The 25,624-nt window shown below is 40.6% G+C and overlaps 1 protein-coding gene across 3 annotated transcripts in view; it reads right to left on the minus strand.

The window, feature by feature from the left end:
- Positions 1 to 24,540, minus strand: part of LOC105486291 (sphingomyelin synthase 2) — an 86,373-nt gene extending 61,833 nt beyond the window's left edge. For all 3 annotated transcript variants that reach the window (XM_071093222.1, XM_071093223.1, XM_071093224.1), the window contains exon 1: positions 24,385 to 24,540. The gene's annotated coding sequence lies outside the window, so the exon portion shown is untranslated. The remainder of the gene's footprint in view (positions 1 to 24,384) is intronic.
- Between the last annotated feature and the right edge of the window lie 1,084 nt (positions 24,541 to 25,624).

The raw sequence follows: 25,624 nt of genomic DNA on the forward strand, positions 1-25,624 counted from the left end.
CCTAATCACCTCCCTGCAGGCCCCACATCCAACACTGGGGATTATAATTCAACATATTTGGGTAGGGACACATATCCAAACTATATCACACATGTGTTCTTTCCAGTGGGGATACACACACTCATTTTCCACTTTGTTTTTCATGGTACTTTGGCTAAATTGTAATATGTAATAACAATGGAATAATGTAGTTCATGAGCTACTTTCTAATTGAGAGCAGAGGGAAATATGATGAAAACAAGAAGCCAAGGAGCTTTCTGGGGAAAAGACCATGGGCAAAAACTATTTATTACAATTAGGAGATCTGGTTTTAATCTAAACTCTGACATTGTGATCTTTAAAAAGTCAATTGTGATCTTTAAAAAGTCACTTTAATTCTGTGGACCACAGTGAACTCAACCACAATTTGCAGTTCATCTGTATCCTCAGGACTCAGAAATCTCCTAGTACATAGTAAGTATTATCAAGTATTTGTTGAAGGAGAAAAATAAAGACACTGATTTAATAGTCTCTCAAATCTGTTCTAACTTTCTAGTGCCGGACTGTCCAATATAACAGCTACAAGGTACGTGAGGCTACTTAAGTTTGAATTTAAATTTATTAAAATTTAAAATTCAGTTCCTCAGTCACACTAGCTACCTTTCAAGTACTCAATAGCCACATGTGGCTTATGGTTACTGTACTGGACAGTGCAAAATTATGGAACATTTCATCATTGCAGTCAGTTTTGCTGGACAGGAGTGCTCTCAGACATAACTGAGGAGAAAGGCAACACACTGTACCCTCCTATAGACATGGCTCTCTATTCTACGAAACTTCATGAAAGGTTTACAGAAGGAACACGAGGGACTCAAGCAGAAATTAAGCATTCCCTTAGAGAGCCAGTCTGTTTCTCTGCATGTTAAAGTACTGCTTCTCAGGATAGTCTTTTCAACAAATTGTGCTAAACAACTGGACTTCCACATGTGCAAAAATGAATCTAGATACTAATTTATAAGATAACATAGGAGAAAATCTAAGTGACCTTAGGTTTGGCAATAGGTTGTTAGATGTAACACCAAAAGCATGAAAGAAAGAAAAAATTGATAATTTGGACTCCATTAAAATTAAAAACTTCTACTCTAAGAAATACACTGTTAAGAAAAAGACAAGTCATAGACCAGGAGAAAGTATTTGCAAAACACACATCTGATAAAAGACATATTCAAAATGTAAACAGAGCTCCCAAAACTCAATAAGAAAGATAACCTAATTAAAAGGTGGGCAAAATATCTGAACAGATGCCTCACCAAAGAAGACATATAGATGACAAAAAATTATATGAAAAGATGCTCAATATCATATGTGATTAGGGATTTGCAATTTAAAACAACAATGACCTACAACCATACACAACAGCTAAAATCTCTACTAACACTACCAAATGCTGATGAGGATGTGGAGCAACAGGAACTCTCATTCATTGCTGGTGGGAATGCAAAATAATCCACCCATGTGGTAGATGGTAAGGCAGTTTCTTGTAAGACTAAACAGTCTTATCATGTGACAAGGAAATAGTACTCCTTGGTATTTACTCAAATTAATTGACAACTTCTGTCCCCACAAAAACCTGCACACAAATGTTTAAGCAACTTTATTCATAACTGCCAAAAACTGGAGACAACCAAGAGGTCCTTCAATAGGTTAATGAGTAAACAAACTATGGTATGTCATACAATGCAGTATTATTCAGTGCTAAAAAGAAATGAGCTATTTCAAACTACAAAGACATGAAGAAACATTATATATAAATTGCTAAATGAAAGAAGCCAATCTGAAAAGGCCGTATACTGTATGATTCCAACTACATGAAATTCTAGAAAATGTAAAACTAGGGAGACGGTAAAGAAACCAGTGGTTGCCAGAGGTTGAGTGTTGGGGAGGAGTAAACAGGCAAAGCATAGATTTTTAGGTCAGTGAGACTACTCTGTATAGTAGTACAATGAGAGCTACATGTCATTATACATTTTTCAAAACCCATAGAATGTACGATATAAAAAGTGAACTCTAAACTATGGACTTTGGTTAATAATAATGTATCATATTGGCTCATTAATTGTACAAAGTGTACTACACTAATGTAGGAAACTGAGGGGTAGGGCTATAGCTTATGGGAACTCTGTACTTTCTGCTTATTGTTTCTGTAAATCTGAAACTGCTTTTTAAGAAACACCTATTAATTTACCAAAAAAAAAAGTCCTTCTCAGAATTAGCTATAAACTCTAGTAATATCGAAGACAACAATAATCTGTTTTCAAAAAGTAAAATAAGAAACACTCCAATTACATGATTTAAGATGCAAAGCAACACCCAAACATTAGTGAAAAACAGCTTTCCCCACCCCTAGTTAGGTCCTTTAAGAATAATGACAATTTGCTCAAATACAATCACTGATCTAAATCTGCCTTATAATTCCAAAGCACTTAAGCCTTCTAAAAGTAGAAAGCATTCTAAATGCAGCTTAATGTTGATGAAACGACATTTGTGGTCAGGGCAGCATTCCATTTTGTGACATAACATTTAGATCTGTAACTCCATCACTGCCTCCTATAGCTTTCCTATTCAACATACATATTCATGAAGGTGAAGCTTTATATAACAAATGACAGGACACGCCTTATCCCTCATTCAGTGTGCAACACAAGCACATGTAGGGAAGTGTAGCACAAATCCTTAATGTGCATCTGCAAAATTGTACCCTGATGAAACAATGTCTAAGAGATGCTTTACTTCCAAAATGACATCTTTCGGACATCCCTTTAGAACATACTTGTAGTCCAAGATTCACTTTAATAGTGCCCCTAATTAAAGAGTTCAGTAGCTGCTTGTCTCAAGGAACCATACTACAAGCCAGGTTTCTCTTTTGTAGAAACCTTTTCTCGAGGAGAGACACCTATCCTATACTTTCTTTGGCTTGTGAGTCCCATTAGGTTCACAGCAGTGAAGCACTCTTGGGGACCAGTTGATTGCTTTGAGAATGTTGGGGTACAAACGACACACAACAGAGGAAGGTGCAGAGCACACCTCACAATGCTCTTCTCAGTAACCTGTTTTCACGAAATGGCCACACGCTCCTCTTCCTCCCTTTCAGATCACAGGCTCCTTTACTACTCCTGCAACATATCATGATCACTCTCTCTCTTCTTGAGTGTTTCCTGCTTCCAATTCCAAATCCAGACTGTTCTCAGAGCCTGGAAGAAGGAAGGTTCTGCTAACCCAGGCCTCAGATGCCTCTTGCAGGATGCTACAACATCATCTTCCTCATCCTGTGGCCCAAAAGACTCCATCTCTAAGGAGTTCTATAACTGGCTGCTCCCTGGCCTGGGGCATTCAGCCCAGCCTCTTGTCTCATTTTTCCTGATTAGTTCCCCTTCCTGGCTCAGCAAAACTGCTCTTGCATATATGGGCTCTGGCCTGCCCGTGACTTGAGGGGACAGGGAAGACGACTTCCAAGCCTCTTTCTAGGAGAGCTACAGTCATCTGCCACAGCTTGTATTAACTCTCTCCCCAGTTTAAGAGAGAACGAATGATCCAGTCTCCATTAGCAACTAAGGCAGATCAAAGGCTACACCAATTAGCACCCGAAAGACAATTCACCTGTATTTGACTGTACCTAGTTAAATCCTATTTACACATGAGCTCTTTGAAGAGATGGGCTGTCATTTCATTGGTTCATTTTAGAATCTAAAATGCAGTCTTAATGAGAGTAGACTTTTTTTTTTTTTTTTTTTTTTTTTTTGAGACAAGATCTCATTCTGTCGCTCAGGCTGGAGAGCAGTGGTGCAATCACAGCTCACTGCAGCCTTGACCTTCTGAGCTCAGGTGGTCCTCCCACCTCAGACTCTCCAGTAGAGTAGCTGGGACCACAGGTGTGTGCCTCCATGCCTGACTAATTTCATTTTTATTTTTTGTACAGACGAGCTCTCCTTACATTGCCCAGGCTGGTCTCGAATTCCTGGGCTCACGTGATCCTTCAGCCTCAGCCTCCCAAAGTGCTGGGATTATAGGTGTGAGCCACCATGTCCATCCAACACTTTTCTTTTTTTTAAACACCCCTAGCCACTTTAGTTACATGCCCACCCAACCTGGCCAAATGCAAGATGATTTTAAAAAGCAATTTTTTTTTTCTTTGGAGACAAGAGTCTCACTCTGTCACCCAGGCTGGAGTGGCCCAATTTCAGCTCACTGCAACTTCCGCCTCCCAGGTTCAAGTGATTCTCCTGCCTTAGCCTCCCAAGTACCTGGGACTATAGGTGCCTGCCTCCATGCCCATCTAACTTTTTTTGTAGTTTTAGTAGAGAGACTGGGTTTCACCATGTTAACTAGGCTAGTCTAGAACTCTTGACCTCATGATCTGCCCGTCTCAGCCTCCCAAAGTGCTGGGGTTACAGGCGTGAACCACCACACCCAGCAAAAAGAGGTATTTTAATCACCTCTTGAAACCATTCTTGAAACACCTCTTGAAACTGCAGGTGGTGGTCTACTACCTGCAGACTACTCTTGTACTGTCCGCAGAATAGTGAGTCAATTAAAGCCTTTAAATAAATAAAATAAAATAAATAAATTACAGTTAACATGAAGCATATCTACAAATAAGATTCTACCATAAGACAGAAAACTGACTGCAGAAATAACAGCCAGGTCCCCAAAAATAATTTTCTGTCATTTTCAAAATTCCGTGTAAGTTTTATACTGTGAGTTTAAATAACATCTCAATTTCAAACAACCTTTTGGTGTTTTCTGTGAATTACATCTAGAATTCAATGGGCTCTGCCTTGCTCCTGACTTGAGGGACAGGGAAGATGACATCCAAGCCTTCTTGGAACCTGGTTGGTCACACTGAATGCCCTTTATAACATAGCATTCTGTTGCACAATAAATTTACTCTTCAGTCCTAACCAAAAGGATGTGAGATCTTTGAGCCTTTTCAGGTGAAAGTACCCGGAGGATGGAAGTTAATCTGAGCAGTCCAAGACTCAGAGTTCCTTCTCCAATCTCTGTTGCCATGACACTCAGCTTATTTGGCTTCTCTTTGTTGACAAGCACATCCATGGCAATTCACAGCTGACACCACACATCTTCCACTACTTCTGCTTCCAAATTCCATTAAGAAACTATTAGGAACATTTGTGCTTTATAAACATTTAATAATTTGTTAAATTAGGGATAAGTTTAAAGTCTCAATCCACATTCTCTTTAGAATATAATCAGTTCTCATATAAATGAGTAAAAATGTTTTTGAGGGCAAATGATTCAAATTAAGCATTTTGTCAATATTTAAGTTGAAGGGATCAAAGGATTCTCAGAATGCCAGAATAACTAATTACTTGAATAAAAAAGTAAAGAGGAAGTTTTCATAAAAAAAAAAAGTAAGTCTATACTCAACCCTAAGACTGTTTCACAAATGACATTTTAGTAGAAGGTTCAAGCACACCATTTAAAAACAAACTGAAGGCCTTGTTTTCTTTAGTGATGATGGCAAAGTTAGGGCCATCTCAAAGTAGGGGCTCAACTGCTTGCGCAAATGGGGCAAAAAGAACAGAAATGAAATGTAGCAACTAATGCCATGTATTGTCTTTCTTTTGCCTTTCCTGCTAAACCATTTAGAAATAACTTTTATATATCACATCCTTTCTGGATGTAGTTTCATAATTTTCCTGCCCCTACTAAAGGGAATTTGCTTGTTAAGAAGGAAAATAAAACAAAAATATTAAAAGGGGGAAAAATCACTTGGATTACACCACAGGATTTAAAGAGTCGAAAAAAATTAAGATCTATCTGGCAGTAGTGGCTGATGAAATAAAAGGATGTAATACCTTTAAAATGTTGAAGTCTGTTCGACAGAATGAGCCCACCTCAAAAATTCTTTGAGGCACACAATGGAATTACAAGACAGGTTACTAAGTCGTGTACACCTTACTCTAGTTTCCATGACTGTCTACCAGACAACTAGAACTAATTTGATCTAAACGTCTCATTCACACACATCTTGACATAGTTTAGGTATCTGTCCCCTCCAAATCTCATGTTGAAATGTAATCCCCAGTGTTGGAGGTAGAACCTGGCGGATCCCTCATGAATTGGTTCAGCACCATCCCCTTGGTAATAAACAAGTTCTCACTCTGAGTTCACATGAAATCTGGTTCTTTAAAAGTGTGTGGCACCTCCGCCGTCTCTCTCTTGCTCCCGCTCTAGCCATATGAGACGCCTGCTCCCCTTTACCTTCTGCCATGATTGTAAGCTTCCTGAGGCCCTCACCAGTAGATGTTGGCATTACACTTCTTGTACTGTCTGCAGAATAGTGAGTCAATTAAAGCCTTTAAAAAATTAAATAAATTTATTTATAGCAATGCAAGAACAGCCTACTACACACCTTAATACACAGACACAGATACAGAGAAGAAGATACAGACTACAGCTTTCTTACCTAATTTCAAGTATATTCCCTACTTTCTTCACAACCTAATATGTTTTACATGATTACCCTTAATAAGCCATCTAAGAACTTTCAAACTCTACTTCCAACATCTTTATTCCGCCTCTCCCAACCTCATGGAATATTTTAAAAAAAAATTTTTAAAGGTCAGGTGTAGTGGCTCGTGCCTGTAAGTTCCAGCATTTTGAGAGGCCAAGGCAGGAGGATTGCTTGAGCCCAGGAGTTCAAGACCAGCCTGGGCGACAATGCAAGACTTTCTCTACAAAAAGACTGAAAAGCTTAGCTGGACATGATGGCATGCACGGTAGTCTCAGTTACTTGGGAGGCTGAGGTGGGAGGATCATTTGAGCTGCAGTGAGCTGTGATTGCATCATGGTACTCCAGCCTAGGCAACATAGTGAGACCCTGTCTCTTTTAAAAAAAAAAAAAAGGCCATAAGTATATACACCTACTATGCACCCACAAAAAAATAAAAATTTTTTAAAAAGTACCATGGTAGGTAGCATCTATTATTACAGCTTTCCCAACTAGTGTCGGTCTCTACCTCAAGGAACTTAAAGTCCAACTGAACATCCAAGAACAATTTCTGACTGCCTCAAAATGAGCCCTACTAATAGATGATGCATTCTCAACAAGGGCAAAGATTGGTGCTTGAAAGGTATATTTAAAAAAAATAAAATAAAATAAAATAAAAAAAGTTTGTAGTCTTCCAAAGGCATTAAAATTTCGCAGGGGAAAAAGAGTGGCTAGAAAAAACTTGTCTAAAAATGTGCCTTCAGGGGTCAATAATGAAAAAAAGATGGGGAAACTCTGCAGGAGGAACCCAGAAGCGCCTCATGTTTGCTAATAGTTGGTTAGATTACCCTGAACAAATTACTTAATGAGTCTGACCTTGATACACCACTAACTTCATAGAGTTTTGGTTTACGTTAACAACTACACATGGCCAGCACCTTCTCAACTTTAATATTCCTTCCTCAAAGGGGCCTTTTACTAATCACTCTCCAAAGTGGGTCTCTCTTCTTATTTTCCCAAGATGCGTCCTCGTCCATAAGTTGTAATTATATACCGATTTCCTTGTTTTAATTGGATATCTCTCACAATAGGTGGTAGGCTCCATGACGGTAGGGACCACATCTGTTTTGCTTACAACAGTACACTCAGCCTGGCACAAAATAGGTGCTTGCTTGGCTATCACGAAGCTCTTCCCTTCACCAACCTTGATTCTGCTGACATGTTGAAGAGTGAAACAGGACTCTTTTCTAGAGATTAACCCTGAAAGGTGGCCTCCAATACTAGTAGTTTACTAACTCTTACTTACCTTTACAATCACTTCAAGATCCTGTTGACCCTAGAGCATAACCTGCCCAAAAATTTCTCCAGGATCTTTCATTAAATAATAAAAATTTTAGTATCATTTTCAGAGTTTTTACAATAATATACTTGATATTAAGAGGAAGGTGTTAGGGAAAGAATGTGAATACTTTTTAAATGCAAAATTGCATATCAGCATGGAACTTTTTACCCCTCACTGTGTCCAAGTTTTAAAATATCTTTCCTTTCCTATTCACTCCAGTGGCTGTTAGTCTACCCTTGGGTATATCAATAACTGAGCTGCTAATAGAGAGATGAGACTATGAACAGTCTAGGAGAAGAAATCTATTGTGAACATGAGGTGAAAATGTATATGGAGGAGGGAATCAAACTTGAGATACGATCTTTTCAAATCACAACAGCTAATATTTGTACAACACTGACCACCCAAATACAGCCCTCGCCCAGTTAGGAGGAGCCAAGTCAGGCACTATTACAGTGCAGTGAATCTTAGTGAAAATAACATGAGGAAATCAGAGCTCTATCAAGAAAAGCTCTTTTGACTCGCTTACAACAATAACAAGAAAATATATATCTTTCTGCAGTTTCAAGACATTGGGGCAAGATTCTATAAGTTTAGTTGAAAAAAGTGAAAAATCACATATGTATGTGCATAAAAGTTACGTGGATTAAAACAAGATATATGAAATACTTCATTCCTTCAGTTTTCTATTAAATGTAGTCTTTAATTAGGGTGACCATATAATTTAACATCCAAACCTGGCCAGTTTTGAGAGTCAAAGACAGCCTTACTAATGAATAAGTATACTAGGACAATAGTACACACCATGACTAGTGTGAACCAGGACACAGAATCACCTCAATTATTACAGAATAAAGGCCATGGGAAGCTGCAAGAGTTCATGAAATAGAAATCAGATGGAATAATATTAAAAAATGTGTCTCCCTCTAGTAAAGTTTTAAAAAGCTTTTAAAAAATAAATTTTAAAAGATCACTTCAAGAAAATATTCTGTCTATATGGGGAATTTATGTTCAAGGGACTTAAAGAATGAACAGCAAAGTATTAAAATAGGGTATTAATCTCAAATAAGATCAGAATCTTAAGTTAATATTTTCTTTAATTAAGAAATTCAATCCCTTCTAAAAGCACAAGCAAATCCTATATAGCCATTTATATACCACAGTCTCTAGTAACATTATTTTTGTTACTAGGAAACATTTGCACAAAAACAAGATTTATAACCTCCTCTTGCTTCTACCCCTCCACCTAAAGGAATAATCCTCCATTAGCAATACACTTAATATCTCCACAGCAACTAGTATAATTGGGGTGTTGCAACAGGAGGATAATGAAGTGGAAAACAAAGTGATAGAAGTAGGAGAGAAGGGAAAAAAAAACAACAACCACTTCCAGACAGCCCTGGTAGCAAAATAACTACCGGGGGGGGGCGGGGTGGAGGGGGGAAGTTGCTAAAAAGAACCCTTTTGAAGTTGCCATAGTCAACTGCTACCAGGCAAATAGAACCCAAACTTTCTAGGTCTCTAAGCTACTTAAATGTGCAATGGAGCAAATGAAAGTTTCAAAAATGGTAAATTGTATGAAGTAAATTCAGAGATGTCTTCACCCAAAGAACTCAAGAGGTGGGGGAAAGATGGGGTTTCTGAAATGGGTAAGAAGGGGATTTCCACAGGTTTTCATATATGACTCCCAAGAAAGTACAGGGTACAAATGAAATGTCCAAGAAAGGAATGGAGCTAAGCAAGCCTTCAGAATCAATCACTGGCAATTGGCTTGGTGGTGGTGGAGGAAGAGTCAGAGAGGAGAGGGAGTGATGTAATTCTGGGCAAAGATATCCTCAGCCCAGGCAAGGCAGTGGCTACAGAAGGCAGGTGGTGCAGGAAGAGGTTAGCAGATTGATTGGAAAACAGGAAACCTGGGTTCTTCATTTGCTTCTGCCTAAGAGAACACAGTAGCAGATGATGTAAGCAAAAATACAGCATTCAAGAATATTCAAGTCACTAACTCAGCAAACATGTATGAAGTGGCATCATGCTAGGAAGTACTAAAAAAAAAAAAAGATAAACTCTACTCAAGGAGCTCTGTCTAGAAGAAATACAATATAAACAGAAAACCAGATTATAATATGGTAGTGGAGTGACAAGGGCCTGCAAACTTTGAAACAAAAAGAAGACTGGTTTTGATACTATACTAGAGTTACACAAGATGCAACCATCAGGAGTAACCAGTGAAGGCTAACAAAACCCTCTGAATCATCTTTGTAACTTCCTGCAAATGCACAATTATTTCAAAAGAATTTTTTTAATATGTAACTTCAAAAAAAAAAAGAAGAAGAAAGAAGAAGAAGAAGGAAGAAGAAGAAGGAAGAAAGAAGAAGGAAGAAAGAAGAAAGAAGAAGAAAGAAGAAAGAAGAAGAAAGAAGAAGAAGAAGAAAAAGGCCTCTGGCCCACAGGGTAAAGTGGAAAAGAGAGAGAGCAGGAAAGTTTCCTGCAGGGGATGCTGGAGGTAATTCAGCTGTGCTTTGAATCACTTCTCTAAAAATGCTCAACAAGATCTCAAGTATCTTCCACATTGCTAAACCCAATGAACATTGTGTTCTCATCTTACTCAACTCTTCAAGAACTTACAAGAGAACTGATTACTCCACCCTGTCTTAAATATTTGGTTCCTGTGGCATCTGGGACACTGTTCTTTTGGTCCTCCTCACTGGTTACCCTATGGTCTCCTACTTGACCTATTAACTGTTATTTCTCAGGGCCTCTCTGCCTACAAAATATTCCCTGGTGATTCTAGACTTCCCATAACTTTACATATGACTTCTATACTGACACAACTCTGGCCCTGATCTCACCCCTGAATGCAGGTCTCTGCATCACAACTGGCTATTTAACATCTGTCACCATTAGGATGACTAATGGGCAACTCTAATCAACGGCTAAACTACAACTCTTCACCCACACACACACAAAAAAACTAGGAGTCATGCTTAATTTTTTCTACTAGTATGCCACATATTGTACCTGTAAGTCTCCAAAACTCTCAAACCCATCCATCATTCTCGATCTCCAACACCACCACTCTTCTCCAAGTTGCATCAATTCTCATATAGAATGCTCCCAATAGCCTCATAACTCTCCTTCCTTCTACTCTAACCCCCTCCTACTCCACTCTCTGCCGGCCCAGCAGCCAGAGGGATCTATTACAGATGTAAATCAGACCTCACTCTCCCTCTTATGTCACATCACAATGCCTTATCATGGCATTTGGAACAAGGCTCATACTCCTTACAAAGCCTGCAAGCCCTACCCAACTCGATCCCACCTGCCTTGACACACCCATCTCTCACCTACTTCTGCTGCTCACAGGCTGCAGCAGATTGGCCTTCCTCCCATTCCTGTGTAAGCACACTCTTTCCCTCCACAGGTTGTACATGCTGTTCACTCTGCTGAGTCTTTCTCATCCTTCACATCTCAGTGTAAATCTGACCTCTTCTGACGAACCTTTCCTGACTGTCCTAGGGTAGGCCACTCCAGTCACTCTCTATTTCCTTCCAAGAACTAGTCCAAATCTCAGCTTATTCCTTGGTATTACTTGCCTATCATCCTATCAATCCTGCTTTCCAACACCTTTTCCTCTCTCAACATATACAACCGATTTCCATTGGAGGAGAAACCTAGACTCCTGTTTACTGCTGAATCCCCAGAATCAAAAATGAGGTCTAGCACCTAGCAAGTGCAAAAAAAAAAAAAAAAAAAAAAAGGTGTTACAGGGGCTTGGGATTGTGTCTCAGCAATCTGTGTCATGTAGGTATTTGATTAAGTCAATATATTTATGAAATCCAAGGCAACCTATCCTGGGAGCTTGATGAATGCAGTGACTGCCCCAGTAGTCAGTGAATTTTCTGCTACGAAATCCTTCATCTGCACTGAGTTATTTTTCGTCCAGAGAACTGTACTCTACTCTCCCTTCCCTCCCCTGCCCATCCTCTCTCCCAGTCTCTCTACAATGCCTGGGTCTTCTTACATTCTAATCATATCTGTTCCTGGCTGCTGAGTATTTGATATCAAGTAATATTTTCTCTGATCGAGGTTTTACAGTGGCCTTGCTTCCCAAACTGTCACAATAAGCAACTGAGGAAGAGCACAAATTAGTAAACAACATTACACACAAAAACAAGGCAAGGATAGGGTAAAGACGATGGTGGACAAGAGGTAGACAATGAGGTGATAGATCAGGAGTTAAATGTACTGATGCACTGGAGGTAAGAGACCAGACCAGATGCTAAAGAGTATGAGTGGCCATCTTTCCCATACTCATGAATCAAATAATCTAAACATTTCATTTACAGGCCCAGGCACATCTCCTGGCATGGATAGTCACAAATCGAAGGTACAGATAACCTCAGAGAGAAGTTTCACTGTAACATTTGTTAACTCATACTTGCAAAAGACTCTAGAACCAGTGTGATGTGGCACTCACTGAGTAACTCCATGATATAATTCAGTTTTTAAAATACAACATGCCAAAGTCATTGGATGGCAACGCTTAATGAATTGTCTTCAGATTTATGTGGGATATTGTTCCTTAAGGATAAGGCTGGTTAGAGCTGTACTGCCCAGTATAGGAGGAGCCAGGCACACGTGGCAACTGAGTGCTTGATATGTAGCTGGTCTGAATTCAGACATCGTGTAAGTGTAGAATATACATCAGATTTCAAAGGCTTGGAAGAGAATGTAAAAATTTCAAGAATTTTATATTGATTATAACTGGTAACATTACATATAATATTTTGGTATATTAGGCTAAATATAATGTTATAAAAATAATTTCATCTGTTTCTTTTTACTTTTTGTAATGTAGCTATTGGAAAAATCAATTACATAAATGGCAATCATGTATGGCTCACATTATATTTCCATTGACAGTACTAGGTTCTTGGGAGATGGTTAACTCTTTAGGGATGCTGTACACATTGGTCCAGAGTCTGCTCTTTCTAAGCTCAGAAACTAGTTCATCAAAGAGAAATAAGCTCTAGTTCATATTAACAAAAGATGCAACAGAGAACATCAACCTTTAAACTTATCAACAATTGCTGGGAGATGGAAAAGATACCCTTCTGGTACTAGCGAAGGTTTCTTACTTGGCTACTTATATAGCCAAGACATCCCCATTCTGTCATGGAGATACTGGCAGGACAAAGCAAACTATTAACCAAGAATTGTGCTTGACAAGGATAAAATGTAAGCAAATGAGTCAGAGTCTGATGGGATACTACACCCACAGAGCCAGGGCTCAAGAAGTTTCTAAATTAGAGAAGCAAGGGCCTAGAAAAATCTCTAAAAGCATTTTAGAATACAGACCAAAACTTTCTATCCTCCCACATCAAGTTTTTATTCAAACATGCACATTTATAAGAGGAATTCAATCCATCTTATATGTACAGATATTTTCCTCTTAAAGTCGCAAAGTGACTCCAAATCTAAAAAGAATGTATTTAAAAGAATTACAAATACGAAAATATTCTATCTCTATGGTTTTAGAGTTTCCAATTTTTTTATCCTTCTACATAAGACAATCTCTTCCCCCTAGAAACTGCTATGTATATTAACACCATCCAGCTAATTTTCCACCTGTATTTCATAAAAATTACCAAAATTCTACACTATTTCTGATTCCATTTTTTAAGACACAAGAAAATTCCCAAGATTTTATTTCTTACACTAGTGCTATTGCTACATTGTACAAAGAGAAGACCTTTAACTGAATATAGGATTGTTATCACAGGGTTCCTTAAAAAAAAAACCCATCTATTGTTAATTCTTACTCATTTTATTTTTAGAGATGGGGTCTAACTGTTGCCCAGGCTGGAGTGCCGTGGCATGATCATAGCTCACTGCAGACTCCAAATCCTGGGCTCAAGAGATTCACCTGCCTCAGTTTCCTGAGTAGCTGGGACTACAGGTCCATGCCACACCTCGCTAATTTTGGAGGAGGGGGAGGCGGGGTGGGGGGAAGGTGGGGGGGGGTTGGCGGGGGGGGAGGCCGGGGGTGGGGGCGGGAGGCAGGGGAGGGTCGGAATAGGGATGGAGGCCTGGCTATGTTGCCCAAACTGGTCTCAAACTCCTGGCCTTAAGTGATCCTCTCACCTTGGCCTTCCAAAGCACTGGGATTACAGGCATGAGCAACTGGGCCCAGCCTCTTGTTCTTTTTACTTTCAGAAGTTGACACTATGATTCTGAGATACTGTCTACTCTGAGAGTCTATAGCCCTCTACGTACTTACAATAGATGACCCAATGAATGATGCCACCTTTTGTTTACAGCTGTTGTTCTCTAGGACTTCATAATAACATTGCTAGTCAAACAGAGAAAATACAAGATCTTTAAAAATTAAAAGGAACCTGGAGTAAAAATTAAGCGATAATCTCCACCATCCCAGTATCACCATGCTGGGACTATCATTTCACCCTAAACAAATGCAAAGGCATGACACAACTACACGGGATGCAGAGACACATTCCTGTTAGGCAACTTTGACAAAAAAGGCTCAAGTGGCTCTACCTGCTCCAGAATCACTAAGACACTTTTTTCCTGGAAACTTTGGTACTGTCATTTTAAATAATTGCTAGGTATAGAAATACATAGAATTATCAAAAGTTAACTCTCCCTCCCACAAAGTGGTTAATTTTACATATAAAATAAAACAGCCCTCAAAATGTAAACCTTGCTATTCTTTTTTTTTTTTTTTTTTTTTTGAGAAGGAGTCTCACTTTGTCTCCCAGGCTAGAGTGCGGTGGCACGATCTCGGCTCACTGCAAGCTCCACCTCCCGGGTTCACGCCATTCTCCTGCCTCAGCCTCCCGAGTAGCTGGGACTACAGGCGCCCGCCACCACACCCGGCTAATTTTTTGTATTTCTAGTAGAGACTGGGTTTCATCGTGTTAGCCAGGATGGTCTCGATCTCCTGACCTCGTGATCCGCCCGCCTCGGCCTCCCAAAGTGCTGGGATTACAGGCGTGAGCCACCGCGCCCGGCCAACCTTGCTATTCTTAATGTGTCTGTAATAAATCATGAGATCAGGCAGCCCTCTCCTAGGACTGGCATAAGGAACAAATCAAAACACAGATTGCTCTGTCTTTGTTCCTACTGCTGCTCTATCAAGTTACCACAAAGTCAGTGGCTTAAAAGAACACAGATTTTTTTTCTCCTACAGTTCTGGAGGTCAGAAGTCCCAAATGGATCCCTCTGAGCTAAACATCACAGTGTCAGAAGGACTGTACTCCTTTCTGGAGGCTCCATGGGAGAGCTCATTTCCTTGCCTCCTCCAGCTTCTGGAGACTGTGTGCATTCCTTGGCTTGTGGCCTCCTTCCATTTTCAAAGCCAGCAATGGATGTCTGAGTTTTTCCAATAATGTCAACTTTCCTGCTGTGACTCTTCTGCTTCCCTTTTCCACTCAGAAGATCCCTGTGATTACACTGGGCTCATCCAGATGATCTAGGATAATGTTAATATCAACATCAGCTGGTCAGCACCCTTAACTCCATCTGCAACCCGAATTCCCCCTTCCATGCAGGATGAGTGAGAATCCCTTACCTGAAATGCTTGGGACCAGAAGTGTTTTGGATTTTTTAAATTTTGGAGTATTCTCATTATTTTTCATATACATCTTATACACACAGATTGAAGGTAATTTTGTATGTTTTAAATAATTTTGTGCATGAAACAAAGTTTTGACTGTTTTAACTATGACCAATCATGTGACATTAGGTGTGCAATTTTTCATTTATGGTGTCACACTGGCACTCAAAAAGTTTCAGATCTTGGAGCATTTTGGATTTTTGGATTAGGAATGTTCAAGCTATATACCAAAACAGATTCATAGGTTCTGGGAATTAAGATGTGAACATCTTTGGAGAGCCATTATTTTGCTTACTACCATCTCCAACAGTAATTAGAAAACAAAGAAACCTCAAGTGTACAAGCTACTCTCCTCCAATAAAGATTTTTAACTATTTTAATTTACAACAAATGAAAACCCTAAAGCTAAAAAAATAAAACGAATGCTGTTAGGACAAGAGACCCGAGATTGCTGCTCGTCTTGCTTAGCTGAGTGTGCTGAGTGGGGAATGGGAGAATGCATGCTTCCTTCCCAGACTATCACCAGGGTCGACCATGCACTCAGCTTTTACAGAGAAATGCTTGATAACACCATAGTGAAAATTAGTATCAATGTCTTTTTTCTTTTTTTGAGAAAGGATCTCGCTCTGTCGCCCAGGTTGGAGTGCAGTGGCGCAATCTCAGCTCACTGCAGTCTCAGCCTCCCGGGATAAAGCAATCCTACCACCTCTGCCTCCCAAACAGCTGGGACTTCAGGTATGCACCACCAGGCCCGGCTAATTTTTGTGTTTTTTGTAGAGGAGGGGTTGCATCATGTTGCCTGGGCTAGTCTCAAACTCCTGGACTCAAGCCATCCACCCACCTTGGCCTCCCAAAGTGCTGGGACTATAGGTGTGAGCCACAGTGCCCAGTCTATCAATGTCTTTCAATAGCAATATTGAAATACATAATCTAATTGTAATCCTCCACATGGCAAATCACGGAGTTGATCATATGTTTGAACAGGTGCAATTTTTTCTTTGGCAAAATTGCAATATACAAGGACACAAATAGGGCCCAAACTGTGAGAAACATGCTCGATTCCACAAGCAACAGTGCAGTGATTAGACTCTGCAGTAAGGCTGCCTGCTTTCAAAATCTAATTCAACTATTTACCACCTGTGTGGCCTTAAGTGACTTAACCTCTCTGTGTCTCAAGTAGGGATCCTTAAAGCGAATTTTAAGAGTAAATGAGTAACAGTTTTAAGTACTTAGAACAAACCCTGACACATAGTGAAAATAAGTATTTGTTAAATAAACTTTTAAATGCTCCTGCTTGCTGCTTATAACTTGCCAATCAAACTATATTTCAAGGGAGCAAACTTCTCAGCCCTAGCTAATTTAGCATATGGCATATATTTTATATATATGTAAATATATTCAATGACATTCATGCAGAATAAGTGGTATATTACACTAACCAAAACAATACACTTTGTTGCTATTAAAGTTTGGTAGCAATTACTGGGGTAGTAATAACTGGGTGGTTCAACAACTCGCTGAACAAATGCAAATGTCAGAAGACAGTAGCAGCTGTGTTAAATAAACTGTCTCAGGGCCTCCTAAAGAAAGACGCACAGCATTGGCGAGGACAGTAGGGTTTGTGATTCTTAGTGGCCCAGGCACTTTCTGGGACAGTGGTGTTCATGGTACAATACTCCCCAGAAGCCTAAGCTCTGTGAGGGACAGTACCAGTTGTGCTAGACTACCGCTACCAGCATCTGCTAAGAGGGCAGGCATATTGTGACTGTGGCTTCAAAAGCTTTTCAGCATTCACAACTGATGTTATACACTTCTTATGAAAGTTCTTGAATTCAATGGCAGTGTACAACCAACTTCAATCATTTTATTTTAACCCCAAAGGAAAGGGGGCAGGGAAAAATACGGGACAGGTTCCAGCTCCTATTAGCACAGCCAAGATGTAGCACATGAATGTGGATATACCATTCCAAAAGAAACATGCTACCTTAACGAGAAAGAATGGTTCCATTTGACACAATAAGACTGAACTCTGTTTTAAAAGTTCGAAGTGCAGCTTATATGCAGAAAATAACGATTGCTGAGCCCTTGAATATTTACTGTGAAGCAGGCATTACTCTCAATATTTTACACACAGGGAGCCATGTAATTCATATAGTCACTTTATGGGGTAAATATTATTTTACTCCCGTTATGCAGCCAGGAAATAGAGGTTCACCTGTGGAAGCTGCTCTGGGGCATCTAGTGGTGAGCAGCAGTGCTGTGACTCAAGTCCAAGCCCGCCTAAGCCTGTCAGGGTTCACCTCTGGCATAATTTCATGATCTTAAGGCAGCACAGACCAGAGGAATGTTCCAGAAGCACGTACACATACAGTCCTATATCAAACTATGTCTCTCAAAACCCAACATATCGCTGAAGCTAGCGGAGAGAAGACAGAAAGCTATGTAGGGTACTGGGAAGTGTATGGCATTAGAATCACTTGGGCCTGCCCTCAAATCCCTGCTCCACTTCCCACCGGCTCTGTACCCTTGGCTACTTTAAGGTTACTTTTGCCTTGTTTCACCTTTAAACACTTTCCTAATTGTTTCCATACCTCCAGAGTGGATAGAATTTCCATTTTGCAGAGCTGTCTGAAGATGAAGATAGCAGTTCATTTAATCTACACTAGTATTTACGGTATCATTATTTAACCACCACTATCTATCAACACTAACTCCATGTTCTGTGTTTGGGGAAGCTTGGAGAATCCACACAATTGACCTCTCTCTGTTTCAAAGACTGAACTTCACATTCAACTAATGCTGCAAGTCTTCCTGAACGATCTCCACCTCTGTTTGGAAACAGGATGCTATCTAAGGTCTAATACCTAGAATCTATGAGGAACTTAAATATACAAGCAAAAAAAAAAAATTAAAAAATGGGCAAAGCCACAAACTGACACTTCTCAAAAGACAACATACACACAGCCAACAAGCATATGAAAAAATGCTCAACATCATTAATTACTAGAGAAATGCAAACCAAAACCACAATAGATACCATCTCACACTAGTCAGAATGGCTATTATTAAAAAGTCAAAAAACATGCTGGCAAGGTTGCAGAGAAAAGGGAACACTTATATACTGCTAGTGGGAATGTAAATTAGCTCAGCTAATGACTGTGGAAAGCAGTTTAGAGATTTCTCAAAGAACTGAAAACAGAACTACCATTTGACCCAGCAATGTCATTACTAGATATAAACCCAAAAGAATAAAAATCATTCTGCCATAAAGATATATGCACATGTATGTTCATCACAGCACTATTCACAATAGCAAACACATGGAATCAACCTAAATGCCCATCAACAGTGGACTGGGTAATGAAAATGTGGTACATATATACCATGGAATACTATGCAGTCATAAAAATGAATGAAATCGTGTCCTGTGCGGCAACATGCACATAGCTGGAGGCCATTATCCTAAGTGAATTAATGCAGGAATGGAAAACCAAGTACTGAATGTTCTCACAAATAAGCGGGAGCTAAACACTGAGTACACATGGACCCTAAGAAGGGAACAACAGACACGGGGGCCTACTTCAGGGTAGAGGATGGGAGGAGGGTGAAGACTGAAAAACTACCTATCAGTTACCATACTATCTGAGTGACAAAATAATATGTACATCAAACCCCTGTGATATACAATTTACCCATGTAACAAACCTGCACACCCAAAATAAAAGCTGGAAGGAAAAATAAAGGAATTGTGTGGCTGAGCAGGGTGGCTCATGCCTGTTATTCAAGCACTTTTGAAGGCTGAGGTGGGAGGATCGCTTGAGTCCAGGCATTCAAGACCAACCTGGGCAGCATAGCAACACTCTGTCTCAATTTAAAAAAGTAAAATAATAACAATATAAATAGTAAATAGGGGTATAGTGAAAGAAAAGACTGTACATATAAAAGTAACAATTCAGTTAAAGTTTCTTCTTTAAAAAAATGTGCACAAGTTTAGTTTGAAAGTTTTAAGCAAGATATCAATTTAAATAAATATAAACACAAAATTATAAGGCTGAATTTCAAATTGTATAGGAGTTTGTCAATAGAGGGAAAACCAATTATAAAATAACTCATCTGATTTGACTTTAATTCTATTAGCTGTTTCTTTAAACTTTGCTTTGAATTACAAGTCATTGTTAGAAATTAATAAAGTGAACTGATCTGGGTATCCATATGAAGTGGCTGAAATGAACACTACTCATATTCTAACATCCTTTATCAAAAACTTAAAGATAAATTAACACTGGAAATCAAAATAGAAAACCGAAGGAAAAACTAAAATTTTGACTCAGAGTAGCAAAGGTGTGATATTATTGTAAAGCTTCAGAATGTTTCAAGAAATGCTTTATATTTATAATGAAAATAAACTAACGGAAATTTCTCGCACTTTGATTAAATCAGCCCCAAAATGTCAAACAACAAATGTGTAACGTTTTAAAAAATAGGTGACCTATTTAAAATGGATGGAACTTATTCTAAAGCTAGTGATAAGGCTGCTAAATGCAACACCTGAAAGTCATTCATCTATCTCACTGGGTTCTAATGCTTCATCAAACTGTAGAAGTAGAATGTCCTTCAGAGAGCTCCTCGGCAAAATTAGCAGCCCTCCATTCTGCTACACTTCCTCACAAAAGACATTTAGCTTCATGGCTAATAAAAAATCACAAACGCAAACAGTACTTTAAGAAAGTTTGTATGTTCCCTTTTCAACAGATAAATTCCTTGCATAATGAGCTACTGATCCACTGTGCAGCTCCACAGAGAAAGTTGATCCTATTGCTGAAGTCTTATGAGACACGCTAAAGGAACTCAGAAATTAGGACTCCGGAATTTTAAATTAAAGAGACAGGGAACAGTTCTCTAATTCTGAACACAGTTTAGAAAAAAGGGCAGCTAAATTAAACATTATGTTTCACTTTTAAAAATGCAAAATAACTGAAATAATCATGAACGTGTAGACAGATATCGCCATAAAGATTTAAAGCAGAGCTGCTTAAAATAGTGAACACTAGAAACAAACTAAGTGTTCAGCAATTGGGGATTGCTTGAGACACAGCCACGTAACAGAAAACTAAAAATGATGCTGTGTGAGAGTATGTTAGTGACACACAGTTGTCCATGTTTGGATGAGGAGAGAAAACCTAAGTTGGAACACAGAGAACGAACCCATTTTTGTAGAGATAAATTTTAGCTGTGCAACTTCAGGAAAGTTACTTAATTTCCCTAAAACAGTTTTATCCTCAGTAAGAGAAGGTAATAAGAGTACCTACCTCACCGGATTGCAGTGGGGATTACAAGAGATTTGATATATAAAGCAACTGTCACATTGCCTGGCCCATAGTAAGATCAATACTTGTTAGCTGTTTGTGTTATCTGTGCATAGGGGCAAAAACGAAGGAGATAGTTGCTACCCAAGGCTTACAGCCCAGTAGAGACGTAATCAAGAGGGAGCAGATATAAATGTTAAATGGGTTTCTGGGTGGTGAGATTATGGCTGATTTGTTTGCCTATACTTATAAATTTCCATAAGTAACACATTACTTATAATATGGGGAAAACTAATAAATTGGAATACTCATACACTGATAATCCTCTTAAAAATCTACCAGTGTTTTGTTCACAGCAAGTAAATCTTTTTTTGTTTTGTTTTGAGACAGAGTCTAGCTCTGTCACCCAGGCTGTAGTGCAGTGATGGAATCTCAGCTCACTGCAACCTCCACCTCCCGGGTTCAAGCGACTCTCCTGCGTCAGCCTCCCGAGTATCTGGGACTACAGGCGAGCACCAACATGCCCGGCTAATCTTTGTATTTTTAGTAGAGACGGAGTTTCACCATATTGGCCAGGCTGCTCTTGAACTTCTGACGTCAAGAGATCTGCCTGCCTCAGCCTCCCAAAGCGCTGGAATTACAGGCATGAACCACTGCGCCCAGTAACACAGCAAATATATCTTAGTTGAGCTGAGCTGACCCTTCAGATTTCATTTAAACAAGCTTGCTTTGAATATTTAAAATTATTTAAACCGAAGAGCTATCACTTGTCCATAATATTTTACTGGGTAAAGCAAGAAGGCATACTTTTATTATTCAGCCTCATAAAGAATTTATGAGCCCCTATTCAAGACCATTCAGAATGACCAGATCTCCTATTATCAGTGGGAGGCAGCCTATGACAGCCTAATCACTTCTTGTCTCTTCCCAAGTCCCCAGCACTCTCCTTTTTTGACTCCTATTTCCCCCTCTTGATAATCACAGCCTGAGGTCTCTACTGGACTGTAAGCCTTGGGGTAGCAACTATCAACTTCGTTAGCATTGCTAGCCCCTAGCACGGTGGCTGTTATGTAGTTGTTGCATACTAAAGGTTCAGCAAATAAATATCTGGTACTAGTAGTTCAAGACAAAGCCTTTAATTTCTCCATTGAGACAATGCGCTAAAGGTGAGTAAGTCATTGTTTAGTCTAAAACTGTCCAAAACTCTCAGTAATTATTCCTTCAAAAAAGAAACATCTCACCTCAAAGTATCACTTTCAAAGAAAGTTCTCACTGGTATTCCATTGTCTATTTTAATAGTTCTAAGATTATTTCTATTTTTTCCCTGTATTTTGTTTAAAGTCCCACAAAAATCTCAAAGAGCTTAAGTGAACTTGCTCAAAGGAACACAGCTCAGAGAGCCTTAGGTCTCCTGGACTCCCATGTCCACGATCTCACTACACGGTACAATGGTAACACAGCTCCCAGATCTTCTACCCTATAAGTTGTTATAGTTATGGTAAGAGCGCATGTCTTCAATAACACGTGCACAGTGCTAAAGTTTCTTCCAAACATTTCCTAGGGCTTTTACAAGATTCTGGGAGGGGAGAAACTCAGAACAGGGTGCAGCCACCTCAAGGAGTCCAAGTGCTTCCCTCTAGATTCACAAGTCAACCAGCTTTACTTAAAAATGAAACCAAAGGAACCAAATTAAACATTAACTTGTAAAAAAAAAACCCCAAAAAACAAAAAACAAAACAAAAAAACCACTTCAACCAGACTATTGTGAAGTAAGAATTTCAGAAGACCAAGGAAAGGGCCATAAAGAGGACATTTTGCACTGCTTGCACTGCTTCTATAGAGAAAAAAAAGGTAAAGGTAAAGTTTGCTTCCTACACATTCTTCCTGTAAATTCCAGGTTGTCACTTTCAGCCATTGCTCTGACATTGTTTAAACAGTAAATGGCAGTTCCCATGACACAGGATGAAAACCATAACCTTCTCAGGTATCCGTACTAAAATGTTTAACTTGCTGAAAACATCACTTCCCAATCTAAAGAACTTGCCACAGCATTTCACACGCTAACCCTCGGCCCACCAGGCTTATAAGAAGGACATTCTGTGGAAATTAATTGGTTATTAGCTAAGCCAGCTGGAACATACTATTATTTATATATAAACAGCTACAATTTGTTGGGGCTGCTTTGTACCAGACATTATGAGAGGTCTTTTGCGCTTTAATCCTCATTATTATCCTCATTATTAATCCTTATTTAATCCACCTTATTATCTGAAGTAGAAATAATCCCATTTTACTGGTTCAGAATGTTTAATGTACCTGAGCACCCACCGTTAACACAGAAGACTGGAAATGAAACCAAGGATTTGAAAAGTTAGGTACAGATTCAAAATCCACGCCGAATCCAGTGACACTAAACAGTTGAATCTCTTCAAACATAACACACACGTCAAAATGATTTTAAGGTCATTTTAGAGCATGCAAGACTTGAAATAGAGGAATGGCAACATTAATAAAAAAGACTGCAGGACATAATATTTTGAGTTGGTTTCAAGCCGCAGATAAGTAATGATTATCCATACTGCTGACTGGATGTTGACAGGGGTTCACTGCCCCTTATTTTCGCTGAGAAACCAAGTCTTCCCCTCCCTAAGGGGAGCAGCTCTGAAATGCCACACGTTGAAGGGTTTCGGTGTGGGCTGCCCAAGAGCTGGGCTGTTACTGTTCACACATCATCAGTAAGTGCCTCTCAAAAAAGAAAAAAAAAAAGAAAGAAAGAAAAACAAACCACACACACACACACACAGTCCCTCCTCCACCACCTGAACTTCAGCCCTGACCTCTAGAGTGGTTCTGGACAATCTGTGGTTTATAACCTGTGCCCTTTCAACGCCAGGACCAAGGTACCCGAAATGGGTTGCAAATGAATGCGCTGACTGCTCAGAGGAAGGAGACTAAGGCACACATCTCTCCTCCAGACCACAAAATCGAGGAAGGATACCCTGGGCGGGGAGGGTGGGGGCCGGATTAGAGCCACGTCCCCGCTTCGCAATCCACCTTTCCCCTCCCGCGCTTCGGAGGACTCGCCGCTCCCCAGCCCATCCTCCTCCTGGCCCCTCCGCGCGCTCCTTACCCGCTGGTAGCCGGGGCTCCAGACACTCCCAGCTGAAGGCACTTGCTCCCGGGAAGGGGATCTGCCACGGGATGGAGCCCGCTGCCGCAGCCGCCGCGGCCAGGTCCGGGCGTCACCACCCCCCGGCCGAAGCCGCTAGAAAGTTTGCTCGGGGTCTCGCCCTCCCACGCCGCGGCCTGTCTAGGGGAAGCAGCTCTCCAGGTCCCTCCCGTGGCCGCCGCCCCCGAGGCCGCACTCGGCGGCGCTGCAGCACCGGCCAGGCTCCGAGCGGCCGAAGGCGGCTCCGTGCACGCCGAGGGCTGGGTCTCCCCGCCCCACTCAGCCCACGGCGCGGCGCTCAGTGTTGACCGCGGCCCCGCGCCCGCTCTCCCCGCCCGCCGCGCGCGGCCCGCTCCCTGCACCCTGCGCCCAGCGCGCTCCTGACATCATTCATTCTCTCACACCCTCGCCCGCCCACTTCATTTCCAAACAGTGACTCACCCGTCGGCCCGGTGGCAGTAGTGCCTGTTCCTGCTGCCGTGGCTCTCCAGGTGCAGAGTGGAGCTCGAAAAACCTGCGCGACTTCTTAAGAAGAAAATCCCAGCCGACTCTCCCCTCGCGGCTGTTTAAGGTGCAGAGAAGGAGGGGCTTGGCAGGCAGGGCAGTTTGGCTCCCGGCCGAAAGGCTGAGGGCCTGGAACTGACCTCCCCGAGCGGCAACAGAGATCAATCTGGGAAAGTTCTTTGGGTGCCACTCCCAGCAACTTTCAGGGGTGGGGCTGGAACGGGATCCCCCACCCCCGCACCCCGCCTGTTTCGGAAAATGCTTCGGTATGAGTGGGCTTGGGAGCGCCAGCGTTGATTCAGAGGGTTGACTGGTGTTGACCGGGCCTAAGTCAAAGAGGTGGGTTTCCAAATCTCCAGCGCTGCCTGGCAAGGTTAGTCATCAGTCCGTATGGTGTGAGCTGGAAGGGTGCTCCAAGCTAATGAGGCTGGCAGCACTGTCCCTTTCGTGCCTAACCATCGTGTCATTTGTCTGTTAGTTGATTTACTTCTCACTTAAGGAACCGTAACCAAATTAAACAGTGGAAGTAGTTATTTGCTTAACTGAATACTGCGCTTTTCCATAGCTTTTGGGGCCCAAGGCAGCCGTGGGTGGTTTCTTCGAAGGCCTCAGTAGTTTTTTTTAAAGGGGGATTGCTATATTTAAAATGGTAACGGTTCTACATTGTCCTGGAGTTGCTATTCATACACCTGCTGGGCAGTTTTCAAAGTAAACGATGGCAGTCTCAAGGACTCTCACTAGGAATGACCAATCTGGGGAATCTGGCTAAATCTTTATTGACATAAATGTTTTACATTAATGTCTGCTTCTGGACAAGGTAATTATGTTTAGAATTTGCACTGGTTTATGGGTGCTTCCATATAATCAACAAAAATAATGACGGGAATCTTTGGGTTTCTAGTGCAGATATCATGTGGGTCAACAATCATTTGTCTGTGGCTATTAAAGATGATGGTAACAGAAAAGAATATACAAGGCAGGCAATCCCCAAACTCACAACTTTAAGATGTTGTCATCGTACAGGCAACCAAAGAAAAGAATGGACAAATGGGATCATATTAAGCTAAAAAGCTTCTGCACAGCAAAGGAAACAACAAAGTGAAGAGACAACCCACAGAATGGGAACTATCTATCTGACAAGGGATTAATAACCAGAATATATGAGGAGCTCCAACAA

Source organism: Macaca nemestrina, chromosome 3 (assembly GCF_043159975.1).
Source record: "Macaca nemestrina isolate mMacNem1 chromosome 3, mMacNem.hap1, whole genome shotgun sequence".
NCBI lineage: Eukaryota > Metazoa > Chordata > Mammalia > Primates > Cercopithecidae > Macaca > Macaca nemestrina.